The following is a 13,690-nucleotide window of genomic DNA, read 5'->3' as shown; positions in this document are numbered from 1 at the left end:
TGGGGAACCCAAGAGGCCGAGCCACACTGGGGCCAGGAAAGGCTGGCCCAGGCTTGCGCCCCACTCGGAGGCATTAGCCTACGCTCACAGCCTCCCACGTCTCAGCCAGGCCTGCCAAGGGCCGGGCTGCCTCTCACCCACTCCTGCAACCTCCCTGGTCCCCAGCACTTCTGTGCACTCTGAGGTGCTCCCTGATTGGCTGACCCTGGGTTCCAGAGACGGTGGGGGTAGATGCTGCCTCCATCTCCCAAGGCTCTGGCCGGGAGCCAGTCCCTGGGGAGCCAGGTGTGTCACTGTGCTCCCGCCAGCGCTCTGGGCTCCCCACTCCATGACAAGTCAAGACAGGCCTCTTAGGGCAGAGCCAGCGCCCTCCCTGAGTGGCCCGAGGGTGGAAGGCAGGGGGGTCTACACTCCACGCTGAAGGACCTGGGAGCTGAAGACTGGAGCTCCTTCCATCTGGGTTCAAATCCTGCTTCTGCTACTTCTTAGCTGTGTTGCCTCAGGCAAGTTACCCTACTTCTCTGAAACTCAGTTTATACCTATATAAAATGGGGATATTCGGTACCCACCTCTTAAGGCTGATCAGGCCATTATGGTGAGATTGTGAATACAAGAACCCAGGGTGAGGAGGGACTCAAGCTAGGCAGTGCAACTGGGGGTGCACGTGTGCTGGGGACTCTTTGGCCTGGCACAGCCAGGAGAAATCCCCCTCCCCAGTAAAGGCCTGCCTGGGGCGATCGTGGCCAGCTCAGCCAGCTCTGAACTGGAAGGCTTTACCTCCTGTAACCTCCTCCCCATAGCCTTTCTAGTCCTCCTGGCCCACCCCAGGGCTGTGGACTCTGCCCTGAGCGAAGGGTTTCCAAGCCCGCTTTACCCAGTGTAGCAGTTTGGTATGGTTATGAATTCCAAAAATAGATATTGGATTATATTTGTAATCTGATGTGTACCTGGGCATGATTGAGTAATGATTAGGAGTGATGATTGGGCCACATCATTAGGGCATTGGTAAAAGGCGTGGTGAAGAACAGAGTTGTGGGTTTCTGATGTTAGAGTTTTGATGTTGGAGTTTGATGCTGAAGCCTTAAGCTGGAGCCCCAGGAAGTAAGCTCACAGAGGAAAGAGAAGCAAGCCAGGAAGAAAGGAACCTTGAACCCAGAAAACAGCAGGCTCCAGGAATGTAGGAACCCAGGAAGCCTGAACTCTCGCAGACCTCGGCATCCATCTTGCTCCAAATAGACTTTGGTGAGGGAAGTAAATTATGCTCTATGGCCTGGTATCTTAAGCTCCTACCCCAGATAAATACCCTTTATAAAAACCAACCAATTTCTGGTATTTTGCATCAGCACCCCTTTGGCTGACTAATAACTTATAAAATAATAATAATTGAAAAGCCCATAATTATTAAACTCGGGTGCCCTATTGTTCATGGTGTATTACTTGGGACCCCCATCATGGGTTGCTGGATTCACAGCTGGTTCTCTCTGTGCCTTTGAGGTCCCACAGCTGGACACATTTGTGGAAGGAAGCCGCCCAGGGTGGCACCAGATAGAGGCGGGGGGTGGGGGGCGGGGAGGGGGCTGAAGCAGGAGTCAGAAGGCCCCGAGAGGCCCAGGGGGCTTTCTCTGGCTGGTGCAGCAGTGGGACCCAAGTGGCTGCTGCAAGGAAGCTCTCTGGGCTCCTGGTTGGCACCGGATTGGGGGCAGAGTGTGGGCTGGCTCCCAGGCACTGCTCATCCCTATTGGCAGGACACCCTTGGGCCTTGCCCGGCCTGCAACTGGCAGGAACCCAGCGTCCCTTCAGTAACTCTCAGATCTCGGGTTTCTCCCCACAGCTGGTGCTACGACTTCCTCCCAGCAACTCACCCAGTGTCCATGGCTCCCAGGCTGACTCCTCCCAAAACTGGCCCCCTGGCTCCCCATCCCCTCATCACCAATGGCACAAAGCCGATTGGTTGTTAGGCTTTGACGGAAGGTCAGGGTGACACCCAGGTCAGCACAAGCAGCACAGACATTAAACAGTGGACATCTTTTTTTTTTTTTAAATGCCCATCAGCTGTTTCCTGTTCTGCCAGACCCCCTCAGGTCACAGCTTGCTGATGTCTTGTGTTCCTTTCTCTCCCCTGAAACCTCTCTCTTCCTCTGTCTCAATGTTTGTTCTTTCAATTCTCATTTGTAACAATTTAGCCCCTCCCCTGCAAATCAAATATCTCATTTCTGAATGCTCCCAAGCAGCTCACTAAACTCAGGCACTTAACAACTCTGGCCCAGCCTTCAGCTGCAGGTGATCTTTTCACAAGCTACACCCAGGTTTTGGACCGTGCTCCCTTGCCCACCCACATAGATAAATAGAAAACCAATGGTGGATTTATTCTTCTCAGATTTTTTCTTCTTCCCCATGAGTTCAATCACTTTCCCACTGTCATCTTTGATGTGTTAAAGCTAATCACAGGCACGTTTTAGATTATTAGCATGTGTCACAAACTTTGTCACAGTTTTATCACGAGCTGGTTAGCAAGAGAACCAGTCAAGGAAGACAAAACACAACGGATTCCTCCAGCCTTCTGAGAGAACCCGTGTAATCATTTGGAGCATAAACACTGACGCCTGACTGTTTGGGTTTCAATCTCAGTTTTGCCACTTTCTAGCTGTGTGACCTTAAGCAAGTTTACTTAACCTCTCTGTGCCTCAGTTGTTGTGAGGACTAAATGATTTAATATGGGTAAGCTCCTAGCACAGTGCCTGGCACACAAAAAAGCATAAGAGTGTGTTAGTTATTACTGTCATGTGTGCACTTATATAGGAAGAAAAAGGAATGTTAGATAAGGTTGTTTAATTTCGTACAGGTCTGGTTAGCTTTACAGGGCTGTAAAGCTGTCACATTCATATCAGCTGCACAGGTTAAACCTGGGTCATACCAAACAGGACTTGCTCCAAATTGCCAGGTGTGGGCTGTTAATCATAAATACCAGCCACCGAAGTTTGTTTGTTTGTTTCCTTGCAGTCTGGGATATTTTTCTTTCCCAGACTCCAGACTGTGTCCCTGAAAATCTTTCAAACAGGGCTTGGGGAATGGGGGAGGAGGGTGTGACAGAGAGGATGGGCGAGCTGGCGAGCCCGTTCAACCCGCAGCCAGGCAGGGCTGGCAGAGCCCTCCCGAGATGGGCAGAGATGGGCGGGAGGGGCTGGACACCCAGGCTGGGGCCTGGGACTGGGCAGCTGGAAGGCTGGTGTGTGGTCCTGGCCATGGGAATGGCTCTCAAGGGCCAGCCATGGTTCCTGGCCGCTGGCCACACTGTCCTCTGAACCCTTGGCTCATGGAGCTCCTTTGCTGAGTTCCCACACCCTGGCAGGCCCCAGAACCCTCTGCCCAGCCTTCTGCTGGCCTGACTGTCGTGAGGAGGAGTGGAGGCAGCCCTGCAGGAGCACCCAGCCAGGCTGAGCTGGGAGCCAAGAGGGGCCTGGCAGCTCCCGAGGGCTGGCACTGGGTCCCCTGCTTCTCCTTCCCGGACTGCCCAAGCTGCGCACGACCGGACGCGGAGCATTCAGTTAATAGAGGCCTGTTGATGTTACCTGGTACAAACACACCCAAAGGTACAAAGTCACTGGACATTTAGCAGTATTGTCCAATAAAAATATAAGAGCCACACAGGTTATTTTAGACATTCTAGTAGCCATTTTAAAAAGTAAAAAGAAACAAATGAAATTATTTAATAGTATATTTCACTTAACCCAGTTTATCCAAAATATTTTCATTTCAACATGTCATCAATATACAAAATTATTTGATAGTTCACATTCTTTTGCTTCATGCTAAGTTTTGGAAATTCTTATTTCATGCTCAGTGCATACATCAATTCCGACTAGCCGCCTTTCAAGGGCTCAAACGCTTTGTGTGTCTGGTGGCTACCAGGTTGGACAGCTCAGGTCTAGCGTGCTAGAATCTCCAAATGACCGCCACGGGGACCGCGGGCCCTGGAGATCCGACCGGCATCTCCCCGCTGCCTTCCTGACGGAACCTGGTCCAGCCTGTGCCTGAACGTCCCCCAGCTGCCGCGCTGGCCACCTCCTCAGGCAAGCTCTTCACACGCACCGTTCGGGCTTAGAGATGGAAATCTCCCTCCTTCCAAAGCTCCGGCACAGCCTCGCTGTGAGGGAGGCAGGCAGGAGCTTTTTCTCCCCTCCGTCGGCCCCCGAGGGTCGATCGATTCGACCGACGTCCCACAAGTCCGGGGGAGGGGGAGCGCGGCTTCTACCGGGTGGTCCTTCCTCCGCTGCTGCGGGGCGAGGGGTCGGCAAGACCTGGGGAGGGGAGAGTGTGCAGAGGGTTTTGCAGGCACCTCTGAACAGCTGAAGGGGAAAGCCCAGCTCTGAGCCACAGCCCCTCTCGGGGACCACGCCCTCGCGCCCCTCGCCCAGGACTCAGTGCGCCCCCGCCTCTCTTACTGAGGGACCGGGACCCTATTTCAGCTCCCTTGTTTCACAGATGGCGAAGCTGAGGCGACACCTCGGCGCGCACGGCCGCGCGCCCACCCTCGGGCTAAGCCCCCGGGGGCCTCGGGAGAACACTAGGCGGCCTTTCCGCGGGCGGGCCCGGGGTGGGAGGCGCCCCGCCGGCCTCCAGCTCCTCGGACACAGGCGGCGGCGCGCGGCGAGGGCCGCCGGGACCCGGGCGCCGGGGCGGGAAGCTCGCGGGATCCGTGATGTAACTCCCGGCCCGGGTTGCAGGAGAAGCCCCTAGGCGCCGCCCGCCGCTTGTTTACCTGCGCGCCCGCGGGGGTGGGGCCGGCGGGGCGGAGCCACGGCCTCCTCGGCCCCGCCCCGGGCGCCCCGCCCCCGCCCGCCCCGCCGGGCGCCCCGCCCCAGGCCCGCCCACCCCGCCGGGCGCCCCGCCCCAGGCCCGCCCACCCCGCCGGGCGCCCCGCCCCAGGCCCGCCCACCCCGCCGGGAGCCCCGCCCCAGGCCCGCCCACCCCGCCGGGAGCCCCGCCCCGGCCCGCCCACCCCGCCGGGAGCCCCGCCCCAGGCCCGCCCACCCCGCCGGGAGCCCCGCCCTGCCCTGCCCTCTGTGCTCCCCGGCCAAGGGTCCCTCGGCGCCCTTGGGAGCTGGTGCTGTTTCTCCCGTAGACTGTCTGAGATTCGGGGCAGTGGTGATGTCAGGGGGTGTCAAGGGGCCTGAGCTCTCATGCTCTGTACCAGAGCCCCCCAAAGCAACTCAAAAGAACATTCAAACTAAGTAAAACCCTGAAACTTGCGGTGTCCACGCAGTTCCAAGACAAGAGCCCTCCTAGCTGAACATTCTGGTGTCTCCATCGCGGCGTGGCACCTCCCGGCATCCCTCTGGGTCTGTTTCCTTGTTTGTACCAGGGAGAGTGGAGTTTCTATAGGATGGGTTGCCATGACAGTCTCTGATTCTAGCATTGAGGGGACCCTTTTCGGGTCCCCCAAAGTCTGCCTCGGGTTTAAAAGACAAACCAGCACTTCCCAGAATCACCTTCCACTGGGAGCTCCCTTCCAGATTCTGCGCCCCTCCCAGCCCAGGGCCCTTTCTAGCCCCACAACCAGGCCTGGCCCCGCCTTCCTGCAGCCCTGACACCAACAGGGAACCAGGGCCGGGGTGCCTGTGCTCACAACACCCTCCCCAGCTGAGCTCAGGCCAGACTCAGGCCTTCAACCCCCAGGGGAGAGCGAGGAGTCAGGACAGTATGTGACTGGAAGACAAAGCGTGGAAGGGAGCCCCAGGGGCCCTAATGCTGATGCCAGCGAGAACCCCTGCGACTTGCCTTGTGCCCCTGCCAGGGTTTTCCCATCCAGACTCCAGGATACTCACAAGTACAGAAGAGGGAACTCACAAGTACAGAGCAGGGGAACCCGAGGTACCCAGCAAGTTGGTGACAGAACTCCATCTGGAACCCTGGTCCCTCCTTCCCCCTCCCATTGCTCCTGAAAGGGGGGAGGCCTCTGAGCAGAAGCAGTCCAGGAGGGCTTCCTGGACAAGAGGACAGGCCTGAGCTAGGAAAGGCCGGAAGGGCGGGACTTGGAGAGTGCTGTGAGTGGGAGGGGCACCTGGGCTGTGAGGTAGGAAGAGATGGGGAGAGTCCCCTGGGAAGAGAAGAGCTGGGAGGAGCTGTAGGAAGCCAGAGTACAGGTCTAGTCCAGAAGAGGGCCCGGGGCCGTCAGGGAGCAGCAACTCCATGCAGGCCAGTGTGGGTGGTGGAAGTTCTGGAGGTCTGGGCGGCGGACCGCAGGCAGGACTGTAGGCCATTGGCGTCGGGGCAGGGTCTCCAGGCTGCTGCCCACTTCTGGCTTTCTCATTTTCCAGCCCTCTGACCTTCAGCACGTGCCCTTCCCTCAGTGGGCCTCAGTTTTCTCACCTGCAAAATGGGGGTCAGATCCCCATTCTGTCCCATGGCCGAGAAGGTGCCTGGTGCCTGGTGTGAGGGTGTGACAAAAAGACTGAGTTCGGCGAGACCTCTTCCAGGGGCTTCTCCCTCCCCTGGGTTCCCTGAACCCAGAGGGAGAGGCCCCATACATTGGCTTCCCCAGCTCTGCCAGCATGTCTGGGAGGCCCCTGGCCTCAGTAAATATTTGTGTCTCTGATCTGGCTGTGGCTGCCTCCTGTGTGAGGAGCTGGAACATCCCGTCCTGCTGCCCGTCCGTCTGGACTTCTGCCTCAGGCTTGCAGGTCCTGGAAGAGGACCAAGGGGCAGGGTCGGGACCTCTGGGCCTCCCTGCCTATTCCACCCGAGCCTCCTCGTCCCAGTTTCTTCCTGAAGTTCAGCACCCTGTGCTGAGCCCTGTCCAGGGACAGGGGACATATGGCTTCAAAGACCCTTTTCTCTACTTGCTGGGGAAGAGCAAGGACTTTGCATCCAAATGTCAGCCCGGAAGCTGGGCTGCGTATTCGGTGGTGTCACGGCTGTGAGCCTGTTCCCATGTCCCTGAGACAAGGGTGAAATGGTTCGGACCAGTGCCTGGCACTTAGCAGGCAGTTTTCTTTTTAGTCTTTCCACGGTCCTGTGCTGTCCTGCTGGTAGTTTGGGCCTGCCCAATTTACACAGTAAAAATAACCAGGGGTTTCCAACAATTATTGAGTGCTCTCTGCAATAGTGAGCTGGTAAATATTTAACAATCAGCTCTTTAAAAACAAGTCCTATTCTGTAGCGTTTGCCCAATTTCCATGCTGCAAATACTTTTACCAAGGCCATTTCAAGCTACCAGCATGACATGGAGTTGGGAGCCGGTGGGAAATGGCTCCAACGCATCACTGCCTGCAGGCTTGGTTGCAGAATTTGCGGGGTTCAGTGCAAAGTGAAATTGCAGAATCTTTTCAAAAAGCAGGAGAAAAGCTTTTTCCTTTCTTCTTCAAACTCTCAACTTGTCATGGTGCTTTTTTATTTACTACCTAATGTCATGCTCTCTCAGGCCTGGGGATACTCAGGCTGGTGCAGACCCTCACAGGTACCCGGGGGCCAAAGCCCAAATCTTGGCACACATACACAGGGCTCACTGACTACCAGGTTCCCCATCTCGCCAGCCACCAGACAGATGCCCCAGGAACTCAAGCTAGGCTTTTTCCCTTCCCACAGGCTCAAGTCCCAACCCACACCCCAACCTCCAAGCCAGGATGCACTGGGGACCTGGATGACAGTGGGGAGAGGCTTGCCACTCCAGAGTCGCTGCACTGGACATGGAGGAGCACGGCCAATCCAGGGTGGGACAGACACCTCCATACCTCACCCTGCCACCGTGGGGTGCGCATGGACTCTAACCCTTCTCCTGCCCGTGCCCAAGCCCTCTCAGCAGCGGAGGGTGGCAGTGGTCCCGGGGCAGAGGCAGGGAGGTCAGCTAAGGCCTGGGTGTCAGGGGTGAGGGAGAGGAGAGGACAGTAAAGAACCTGTCCCAGGGAAGCGAGGAGGCAGGCAGGTAGCAGGAGGCAAGACTATGCTGTGTGACAAGGCCCCAAGCCCTTGGCCCATGCTTCGTTATCCCATTGAACTTGACTTACAAGACACAAATTCAAAGATAAAATTATAAAAATGTTTTCAAGATGCCGAGTGCAGTACATCTGAGCACAGGGCCTGTGCAGCTACACCACGGCTGGCCAGGGCAGGCTGCCACGACTGTATGTGGGAACTAAGCAAGAAAAGAAGGGCTTACAAGCCAAAGAACCTCTCCAACCTCCCTCCTCGGAGAGAAATCTCCCACGCCTGTGGGGGGAGCCACAGAGCATCCCGGGCAAAAACTAGGACATTTATTGTCATCCTTCTGCCTCATCTCTTCCACTTTACATTTGCATTGTGCCTCATTTTCCTTTCCTTTTCTTTTTTAAAAAATACTTTCCAAAGATTTATCTTCTGGTTCCAAACAAGTAAAAGATAACATTTTCAAACACCCAATTCGTTGCCCATCTGTTCAACGCAGACTTGGTTGTGGTTATGCACCCCCCACTGTAAAAGTTTTCTCCATGCTGATATTTGTCCTAGGGATTGAAGCCAAATATTGACCCAGTTTTAGCAAATTTAGAGCAGCAGCTTTCTGGCTTAAAAAATATTTCCACTTATCAAGCGTGATTGTTTTTTCCCTTGAGGGGAATGACCGTGGTGTCCCAGGCATCAACTTCCTGGTAAAAAGAATTTGTAAGGGACATTTCCCACCATACAAGCCCCACGCCAGGGTGGTATGGGCTCAAGAGGGCGGTTTCTTAGGCGTGGCCAGATGCCCCAGGCTGGCTGCTGGAGGGGGCTTCTCATCGGGGAGGAGGGCTGCAAAGTGTGGGCAGAGGACGAGAGGACTCCACAGCCTGTTGACTCGAGTTCACTGCCCCCCTCTGCATGTCCCTGCATGTCCCTGCGCACTGTCCAGACAGAGACCTCTGCTGGGGGCACAGGCTCAGTCCATGGGCTCTTGTGGCTGCTCTGCAGCAGGAGGAAGAGAACTTCACTGTCCCAGGTGAGCACGCACGTGCACACACAGGTATCCATTCAGGAAGCGGCCCAGGAGTCTTGGCCTGAAGTGTGCATTTGTACTGTACGCACACCACTTATGGATAAAACCCACCCGATGAAGGAAACAGTGGGCATCCCTCCTAGCATGTTCTTCAATTGGTTTCCTTCAATTGGCAGAAATTCAAACCCTGGACTGTTTGAGTTAAAACCAGTCTTGGGCATGGGCATAGACCAGAGTTTGAGTGCCTGCTTCCCACGTTCAAGGGCCCGGGTTTGATCTCTGGTATCTCCACAAAGAAAATAAATAAATAAATAAATAATAAATAGATTAAAAACAACAATAATAAAAACCAGGCTCTTAGTACTCCTTGGGCAATCCCCAGGTCATGTTTGAGCCTCAGTTTTTCCACCTGTAAAATGGGAATGTGATGTATACTTTCAAGGTAGTGGTGAGACTAAACAAGATGCACGTGTACATTTGGATGCATCTATGCCAGACACAGAGCTGGTGCTCCATAAAAGATGATCATAGGCGTGGCTGTTACTATTGTATTGTGAGCAAGTGAAAAGTAGAGACTGTGTCTGCTTTACCTCTGTGCCGCTGGCACTGGGGAATGGGAACTGAAGGAAGATTTTTCACAGTTGAGGCTCAGCGTGCTGTGCTGAGAGAATGGCTATTGGGCGCGGTCGTGGGCAGTGCAAAAGTGGAGGCTGAAGTGGGTTGTGCTGGGCCCCTGCTGTCCTTCCTCTCCCAGAAACAGTCAGAGCTGGGGAAGGGGCTGATGTGGGGGGGGCGCGGTGAGGGAGGCCAGCTCCCGAACGTCACAGATGGGGAAACCTGGGTGTGTCACCCGACAGTGGACACATCCCGCTCATCCCGCTGGCTTCAGAGTCACCTGTGGAAACCAGCCAGGGTGGCTTTGGGGGATGCAGGCCCCGCGTGCCTGCCCAGGCCCCCTCCGCAATCTGCTTTGCTTCTCTTGGTTCCGCTGCGGCCCCTCCCCCACTTTTAGGATGCGAGGACCCAGCTCAGCCGAGGGCCTGGTACTGAAATCCCAAAGTAAGGGTGAGTGAGCCCCCGCCAGGGTGGAACTTGACTGGGGGAGCAGGAGACGGGAAGGCTGGACAGGTAAGGCCTCCTTGCGTTCTCCTTGGACGACTCCAAGGTGTGGTTCCACCCGCAACCCTTCTGCAGAGCGATGGGGTGCCCCTGGGGCTGGCTGTGAAGCCATCACAGCAGAATCACCTTGCCCCACGTCACCTGGAGGCCTTCCTTGCCTGACTTCCCTTTTCTTCACCTCACTGCCCTGGGCTTGCACTTCCCAAATAAAGTGTTAGCACCTTAATTCTGGCATCATGCCCTGTTTTCCAGAGGATCCAGGCTAAACGGGTGGTATTTCCAAATTACTCTTATTTATGATGGGATTATTCAACAAAAAAGTATCCACTATAGGGGAGAGTATGTAGCTCAAGTGGTTAAGCACCTGCTTCCCATGTACGAGGTCCCCAGTTCGATCCCCAGTACCTCCGGAAAAAAAAAAGCATCCACTGTAGAATTATTCGATCTACTTAGACAGCAGTTTCTATGAATACACCACACATACCCACTCCTTTGGGCAGGAGTAAAAGGCCTTACGCTGTAGGATGCTGTGGTGATCCACTGGCTCCTGGCTTGTGTGGGTGTGTGGGTGTGTTCTGTCCCCCCCATCCCCCGCCCCGTGCCAGCTGCCTAGAGAGTTATTCTGCATTAGACCTGGTTTGGAGGCTCTTTGCAGAGCAAGGCTCAGAGCCTCCTGCCAGAGACTTGCCCTTTATTCAAATTTTAGGGTGGCTGAGGGACAGCAAACCCACTACCATGGGAGTGAGTACCATCAAGATGGGAAAGCTCAGGGTTCTTATACTTTACAGCAGAGAAATCCCTTTGTGCAATTGGCTTCCTAGGGGTTTTGCCATTCATTTCTTCACTACGATCGGCTATATGCAAATGAGCTAAACTTTAGGTATTGATTTTGACAGGATTTGTGCATATGCTGATTCCACCACTCCCACAAATTTGGCCCAGCCTTAGGTTTGACAAATATGCAATTAGGCAACCCACATATGTTGAGGCTGCTAAGATGCCTGGTCCCCATATCACTGGGACTTGAGAATCACAGCTCATGCGGTCATACAGTCTACACTGAGTATACTCTACACCTGCTCTGATCCTTTAGACTGAAGTCCTAATTTGAGATGAGAGATGAAGGCACTGAGAGCCAGAGAGAGCAAGCAACTGGCCCAAAGACTCACAGCCAAGCAGGTCTCAGGCCTTCAGCCCACAGCCCCTGCCTCTGCAGTTCATGGCCTCTCTCTGTGGCATGACATTCCCTCTGCAGATCCTGGAGACTGGTCACACCCAAGCTGGTGGCTGACTTGTCAGTCCCTGGATCATAGCAAACTATGATTTTTTTAAAAAAGATTTATTTTTATTTATTTCTCTAGCGGTTGAGCCAAATCCGCTTTATTTTTATTTATTTCTTTCCCTTTCCCCCCTGTTGTCTGCTCTCTGTGTCATTTTGCTGTGTGTTCTGCGTCTGCTTGCATTATCATGTGGCATGGGAAACTGTGTCTCTTTTTCTGTTGTTGTTGCATCATCTTCCTGCATCAGCTCTCTGTGTGTGCGGCCCCACTCCCGGGTGGGCTGCACTTTTTTTTACGTGGGGTGACTCTCCTTACGGGGCTCACTCCTTGCACAGGGGGCACATCTACACGGGGGTACCCCTGTGTGGCACGGCACTCCTTGCGTGCAGCAGCACTGCACGTGGGCCAGCTTACCATGTGGGTCAGGAGGCCCTGGGGATTGAACCCTGGACCCTCCATATGGTAGGCAGATGCTCTATCAGTTGGGCCACATCTGCTTCCCAGCATCCTATGAGTGATGCCTGTCAGAGCTGGGACGGCCCTCCCCACCCCACTAGGAAAATGGGAAAACTGAGGCCCAGGTTTATACAGCCAGTGGCGGCAGAACAAGAACCAGGATTCATGGCACCAGTGGCTTAGCCCAAACTCACAGGCTAAAACTAGGGTAAAACTAGGTGCAAATCTAAGCTCCACCTCACTCTCTGTGGCTTGGGCAATTTCCTTAATTTTTCGTTTTAGATTGACTTGTGTCCCTAGAAAGACATGTTCAAGTCCTAACCTACCCCCCTCACATCCCCACCCCAGTCCTGTGAATGTGCACTTATTTGTAAATAGGCTCTTTGAAGATCTCATCAGTTAAGATGAGGCCAAGCTGCGTGAGGGTGGGCCCCGACCCAATATGACTGGTTCCTTATAAAAAGAGGAAATTCAGACAGACAAGAAAGAGATGTCCCTGTGATGGAGGCAGAGACTGAGTCACACCACCACAAGTCAAGAAGCTTGCCAGCCACTCATCAGAAGCTAGGGGAGAAGCACTTTGACCTTTGACTTTAGGGGGAAGCTTTCCCTTTAGGGGGAAGCACCTTGACTTTGGACTTTTAATCTTCCAGAACCATGAGATGATACATTTCTGTTGTTTAAGTCAACTAGTCAGTGGTACTTTGTTACAGCAGCTCTGGCAAACTAAGATACCTGTGGTGGTTTGAAGCTGCATGGACCTCAGAAAATTATGTTTTTAAAGCTAGTTCATTCCTGTGGTTGTGAAGCTATTGTAAGTTTACACCTATGGGAATCACTGATTAGGTTACTTCAGTTAAGGCATGGCCCAGCATAGGTCTTAATCGTCTTACTGGAGTCCTTTATAAGAGGGTGAAATTCAAGACAGAGAAAGCTATGGAAGCAAGAAGTTGAAAACCATGAAATCAAGAAGAGAAGGGGGAGGCCAGCAGATGCTGCCATGTGCCTTGCCACGTGACAGAGGAGCCCAGGATCACTGGCAGCCAGTCTTTGGAAAGAAAGCGTTGCTGATGATGCCTTGATTTGGACATTTTTCTCAGCCTTGAAACTGTAAGTTTATAAGTCAATAAATCCCCAATGTAAAAGCCAACCCATTTCTGGTATATTGCTTTTGGCAGCCTAGCAGACTAAAACAACACCTTTTATGCCTCAGTTTTGGCATTTATAAAGCGGGAATAACAGTAGTACCCACTTCCGAGGGCTGTTGGGAGGTTTAAATTAGATCACATCTCTAATGGGATCTCATTTAAGGTTTGGAACAGGGTCTGGCATGTGGTACATGCTCAAAAAGGTATTGCTTTTTTCCCCCTAATTGTAATCACTGCAGGGCAGGAGATGGCAGGACCATGTGGAGGGCATCTGTAAGTTCTCTAGCCACCTTCTAGGCCACCCTGCCTGGCAGAGGCCTGTCCCATGTGAGCAGAGCTTGCCCATCCCTCCCCCACTCCCCCCCCACCCCGGCAACTGCAAACCTCATCTATTGGCAAATTAACCTGGGGTGGGGGTGGGGTTCTATTTCTAACAGGGGAAAGCCCAGGGGTGGGAGTGCAGCCCAGGCCACTCCTCTGTCCAGGAAGGCTGACCACTCTCCCTGCCCTCCTTGTGTGGGAAGCTGCCAGGTCCCCCTCTGCAGTTACACAAGCCAGGATACCTAGCATATTTGACACTCAGAGTGGCTCATTCCATAACACGACCTTGCTCGGCACGATCACTCAGTAAAGATCACATAATGAAGTGCATACATTTCAGGAGGAAACGAAAATGTGCATTTACCGAACAAAAATATCCCACCTCCTACTTTTAACAGTTTCAAATTTTAAGCACAAATCAA

The 13,690-nt window shown here is 53.9% G+C and overlaps 1 long non-coding RNA gene across 1 annotated transcript; it reads right to left on the bottom strand.

Annotated features, from left to right (window-relative positions):
* Nucleotides 1-3,673: 3,673 nt before the first annotated feature.
* Nucleotides 3,674-4,790, bottom strand: LOC111759155 (uncharacterized). The gene is made up of 2 exons (XR_002793238.2): nucleotides 4,443-4,790; nucleotides 3,674-4,298 (listed from the first exon to the last, which is right to left on the bottom strand). It is a non-coding gene; the product is annotated as an uncharacterized lncRNA (long non-coding RNA).
* Nucleotides 4,791-13,690: the final 8,900 nt, after the last annotated feature.

This window comes from Dasypus novemcinctus, chromosome 3 (genome assembly GCF_030445035.2).
Source record: "Dasypus novemcinctus isolate mDasNov1 chromosome 3, mDasNov1.1.hap2, whole genome shotgun sequence".
In the NCBI taxonomy this organism is placed as follows: Eukaryota; Metazoa; Chordata; class Mammalia; order Cingulata; family Dasypodidae; genus Dasypus; species Dasypus novemcinctus.
This window is presented reverse-complemented; position numbering and strand designations above follow the sequence as displayed.